This window comes from Colobus angolensis, unplaced genomic scaffold (assembly GCF_000951035.1).
Source record: "Colobus angolensis palliatus isolate OR3802 unplaced genomic scaffold, Cang.pa_1.0 Scaffold9, whole genome shotgun sequence".
Lineage (NCBI taxonomy): Eukaryota > Metazoa > Chordata > Mammalia > Primates > Cercopithecidae > Colobus > Colobus angolensis.
In genome coordinates, this window is record NW_012122931.1 from 5,921,285 (window position 1) to 5,927,226 (window position 5,942).

A 5,942-nucleotide genomic window follows, 5' to 3' on the forward strand; every position below is an offset into this window, starting at 1 on the left:
AAAAAAAAAAAAAATTAGCCAGGCATAGTGGCGCATGCGTGTGGTCCCAGTTACTCGGGAGGCTGAGATGGGAGGATCACATGAGCTGGGGAGGTCAAGGCTACAGTGAGCTGTGATCCTGCTGCTACAGTTCAGCCTGGGCAACAGAGTAAGACCCTGTCTCAAAAATATGGCTGGGTTGTAATCCCAGTACTTTGGGAGGCCGAGGCGGGTGGATCACCTGAGGTCAGGAGTTCAAGACCAGCCTGGCCAACATAGCGAAACCCCATCTCTACTAAAAATACAAAAAGTAGCTAGACGAGGTGGCACATGCCTGTAATCAGCTACTTGGGAGACTGAGGGAGGAGAATCGCTTGGATCCAGGAGGTGGAGGTTGCAGTGAGCCGACATCACGCCAGCCTGGGCAACAAGAGCGAAAGTCTCTTAAAACAAAACAAAACAAACAAAAATACACACACACACACACACACACACACACACACACACATATGGCTGGGTGCAGTGGCTCACTCCTATAATCCCAGCACTTTGGGAGGCCAAGGCAGGCGGATTACTTCAGGTCAGGGGTTTAAGACCAGCCTGGTCAATATGACAAAAGCCCATCTCTACTAAAAATACAAAAATTAGCTGGGTGTGGTGGCATGCACCTGTAGTCCCAGCTACTCAGGAGGCTAAAGCAGGAGAATTGCCTGAACCCAGGAGGCAGAGGTTGCAGTGAACCGAGATCATGCCACTGCACTCCAGCCTGGGTGACAGAGCAAGACCGTCTAAAAAAAATTATATATGTACATATATATATGTACATGTATATATTTCATACAGAAAATTTCAGAAGTCAAACATACGTAGCTTGATGTAGTTTCACAAACTAAGCATCCATGTAAGCAGCCCCCACATCAGGAACCAGGACCTTAGGAGCCGTGGCGCCTCCTCCAGTCACCCCAGGTGACTTCCAACTTCCGACACCATACCTTCCGTTTGGCTGGATTGTGTAATTTCATTTTTGTTTTGTTTTGTTTTGTTTGTTTTTTGAGATGGAGTCTCACTCTGTCGCCCAGACTGGAGTGCAGTGGCGTGATCTCAGCTCACTGCAAGCTCCGCCTCCCGGGTTCAAGCGAATCTCATGCCTCAGCCTCCCGAGTAGCTGGGGCTACAGATGTGTACCACCACGCCCAGCTGATTTTTTTGTAGTTTTAGTAGAGACGGGGTTTCACCATGTTGGCCAGGATGGTCTTGATCTCTTGACCTCATGATCCGCCCGCCTCGGCCTCCGAAAGAGCTGGGATTACAGGCATGAGCCATGGAGCCTGGCCTGGATTGTGGTATTTCTGTCAACGGAAGCCTACGGTCTGCACTTTTTGAGTATGTGGCTTCTTCACTCACATTATGGTTGTGAGCGTTAGCCATGCTGCAGCCTCCGGTGGAAATTTGCTTCCTCTTGTTGCTGTGCGGTATTCCATGGCGTGAACATTCCACAGTTTACTTCCCATTCTAGTCTTTTTTTATTTTTTATAGAGACAGGGTCTCGCTGTGTTGCCCAGGCTGGTCTCGAACTCATGGCCTCAGACAGTCCTCCTGCCTTAGCCTCCCAAAGTGCTGGGATTACAGATGTGAGCCACTGCGACCGGCCCCCATTCTAGTCTTGATGGACATTTGGATGTTTCGAAGTTTGGGGTGTTAGAAGTAGTGCTGCTGTGAACACCTGTGCACGGCTATGGATTCGTACCTGTGGATTTGTAGCTGTGGACTCATTTCTGAGGGAGATGTGCCTAGGAGCCCTCGCAGGGTCGCAGGAAATGGAAGAGGTGACACAGTGGGACCCGGCTGTCGGGCAGGGGCTGGGCGGTGCAGGCCTGAATATGACCAGGAGCCCCAGGGGAGGCTGCCCGAGCTGCCTGCATCCTCCCTCTGAGCTGAGGGTTTGACCAGTGAGGTTCTCAGCGCCAGCTCTGTGCATCCTGAGAGGTGCTGCGTCCTTCTTGTTACCTTCACAACAGCCCTGCAGGGCAGCCCTGAGTGTGCCCAGCTTGTAGCTGAGGACGGTGAGGCTCGGAGTGGCACACTGTTTGCCATGGCCTGCTGGCCCAGGTTCAGAACCCCCTGCATCCCATGAAGCAAACTGCTGGCCACCTCCTCCCACTGCCCCCATAGGTTCTCAGACAAGCCCTGAAACCCAGGCTTTTCCAGAGCTGTCCCAGGGCAGGGTCTGGCCTTTTACCTCTGGCCTTTCCTCTGGCAGGGAGTTCACAGACAAGGTGGCCCTGAGATTAGAGGTACAGAGTCTAACTGCACCGCACCCCAGCCACGCTGCTTTGTGCTCAGAGTCCAAGCAAGCCCTTAGGAAACAAGGCTGTCTCCCTCTCTTGGCCTCTGATATGGTTTGGCTGTGTCCCCACCCAAACCTCGTCTCGAGTTATAGCTCCCATGATTCCCACATGTTGTGGGAGGGACCTGGTGGGAGGTAACTGAATGATGGAGGTGGTTCCCCCCATACTGTTCTCGTGGTAGTGAATAAGTCTCATGAGATCTGATGGTTTTATAAGGGGTTCCCCCTTCTGCTTGGCTCCCATTCCCTCTTGCCTGCTGCCATGTAGGACGTGCCTTTTGCCTTCCACCATGATCGTGAGGCCTCCCCAGCCACATGGAACTATGAATCCATTAACATCTTTTTCTTTATAAATTACCCAGTCTTGATCAGCAGCGTGAAAACAGACAAATACAGCCTCTTTCCCCAAACATGGTGATGCTGCCTTCTGGGTTGGAGGTTCATTTGTTGACTTCAGGAAATATTTGAGTTCCTCAGTCATGCCAGACCATGTGTGGGCATCAGGGATGAAGGGTGAACATAGCCAGCTGGGTGCTGCCCTCGGGAAACTGCCATTTCAGTGGAGGCTGTGGAAGACCTGGATCCCTGTGATGTCAAACTAGAAGTGACAGTTTCGGTTGTAAAAACCTCTGAGAGATGGCCAGGCGTGGAGTCTCACACCTGTAATCCCAGCACTTTGGGAGGCCGAGGTGGGCGGATCATGAGGTCAGGAGTTCAAGACCAGCCTGACCAATATGGTAAAACCCCACCTCTACTAAAAATACAAAAATTCCCGGGCACAGTGGTTCACGCCTGTAATCCCAGCACTTTGGGACGCCAAGGTGGGCGGATCACCTGAGGTCTGGAGTTCAAGACCAGCCTGGCCAACATGGTGATACCCTCTCTCTACTAAAAATACAAAAAATAGCTGGGCATGGTGGCTGGTACCTGTAGTCCCAGCTACTTGGGAGGCTGAGGCAGGAGAATCGCTTGAACCCAGGAGGCAGAGGTTGCAGTGAGCCAACATCACGCCACTGCACTCCAGTCTGGGCGACAGTGCAAGACTCCTCAAAAAAAGGAAAGGTCATTTGCAGAATACTGTGCAGCAACAAGGAAATAAAATACTGAAACATACCACAGATGGACAAACCTCCAAACATGCTTGCACCTGAAGAAGCCCAGCATAAAGGCCGCCCATTGGATGATTCCATTTATAGCAAATGTCCAGAAAAGGCAAGTCTATACAGAGACTAGCTTGATGCTGGCCTGGGACTGAGGGATTTACTACAAGTGGGCATCACGGGGGTGATGGAAATGTTCTCCAACCATACCAAGGTAATTGGTACACACCTCTGTAAATTTATTTAAAACAACATTAAAGCAAGTGAATCTATGATGTATGAATTATACCTTATTAAAACTGTTTAAAACAAACCAAAACAAGTTGGGCACAGTGGCTCATGCCTCCTACTTTGGGAGGTCAAGAGGGGGAATTGCTTAAGGTCAGAAATTTGAGGCCACCCTGGACAACACAGCAAGACCCTGTCTCTACAAAAAATACAAAACTTAGCCAGGAGTGGTGGTGCGCTACTTGGGAGGCTGAGGCGGGAGGATTACTTGGTCCTGTGAGGTCAAGTCTTCAGTGAGCTGAGATCACCACACCACCACTGTACTCCAGCCTGGGTGACAGAGTGAGACCATCACTCCAGCCTGGGTGACAGAGTGAGACTGTGTCTCCAAAAAAAAAAAACAAAAAACACCAAAACAAACATTTGCCAGCATCGGAGGTGGCTAATTTATCAGCTCATGTCTCTAAAATCTGTAAGAGTCAAGCATTTATCCTTCTTTTGAGATAGAGTTTATCACCAGTTGATTGGGAAAATCTCTTATTTTCAGCAAAGACATTAGAAAATTATTGTTTTTTCTTTGTTGTTTGTTTGTTTTTGAGACAGTCTTGCTCTGCCGCCCAAGCTGGAGTGCAGTGATGCGATTTCGGCTCACTGCAACCTCCGCAGTGATGATTCAGATGATTCCCCTGCCTCAGCCTCCCAAGTAGCTGGGATTATAGGCCTGCACCACCACGCCTGGCTAATTTTTGTATTTTTAGTAGAGACCGGGGTTTCACCATGTTGGCCAGGCTGGTCTTGACCTCCTGACGTCAGGTGATCCACCCACCTCAGCCTCCCAAAGTGCTGGGATTACAGGTGTGAGCCACCGCCCCTGGCCACTATTTGCTGTTTTGCTGCATGGGATGTACCGCCTCTCCTGCCCTACTTTGCCCTGCCAAATCTGGCTCAGGTGTCTCCTTGACTTACAGGTTTCCACAGCCAAGTGAGGGGCCAGTATTGGGCTCTCACGGTTGCATTTCCTGTCCTGTGTCAGCCCTGACCTCACTGGACTGTGATCGGTTCCTTATCCCTCCCAGTGAGCGGCAGCTCTCAGACTTCACAGAGTGCCGAGATCAGCCTGTAGAAAACGCAGATTCCTGGGTCACAGTAGGGCCTGGGTTGATCCAGTAGGTCTGGGTTGGAGCCTAGGTGTCTGCGTTCTTATGTGCTCTGGGAATTCTAATACAGGTGGTTACAGCCACCACTGGAGAAGCCCTGGGCAACATGAGGACAGGGCCTACTACACCCTGAGCCTGGTCCAGACCAGACCTAGAGCAAGTGCTGATAAGTGACACGAGCACCCCTGAGGTGAGGTGAGAATAACCCAGGAAATCCCACTGAGAGAGTGGCTCTGTCTGCGAGTGGCCGGGTCAGTGGAGCGGGGACGGTGAGCTGACCTGTGTGGCCAGAGATGATGGCGACTCAGAACCCACCAGGGAGCCCAGAAGGCCCACTGCCCCTAGCCCTGCTGTGCGCTCTCCCAGCCTGGGCTCATTGGGGTCAGCTGGCCTCGGTTTCCTCAGGCACTGCCATTATTAGCCCCTGAGAAGCAGGAGGTGTGAGGAGCGGGCCGGAAGCTTCCCAGGGCAGCCATCCATGATCTGGGTCACATTGCTGCTCCCAGATAGACCTCAGGAGCAAAGTCCATGAAATGCAGGCCTGTCAGTGCAGGGAACCTCCCGAGGGAAGATGAAGATGAGGAACTACAAAATGAGACGGAGTTACCCAGGGAGGGTTTTCCTGGCAGAAAGAACAGTGTGAGCCGGTGCCCTGGGGCCCGAGTGTGGCTGGATGAAGTGGGCAAGAGGGAGAGAAGGAGTAAGGTGGTCAGGGGGAGGTCCACAGGGGCCTGGCCGCCGGAAACTTTGAGGGCACTGTGGGTGGGGACAGAGGGGAGCTCTGAAAGATGGGTTTGTTGTTGGGTTCGGTTTGGTTTTCTTGTTTAAAATAGAACATTCAGGGCAGGCACGGTGACTAAACCTGTAGTCCCAGCACTTTGAGAGGCCAAGGCGGGAGGATCACTTGAGCTCAGGAGTTCAAGACTAGCCTGGGCAAAACATCAAGACTTCATCTCTACAAACAAATTTTTAAAAATTAGCCAGGCAGGCCGGGCGCGATGGCTCAAGCCTGTAATCCCAGCACTTTGGGAGGCCGAGACGGGTGGATCACAAGGTCAGGAGATCGAGACCATCCTGGCTAACACGGTGAAACCCCGTCTCTACTAAAAAATACAAAAAACTAGCCGGGCG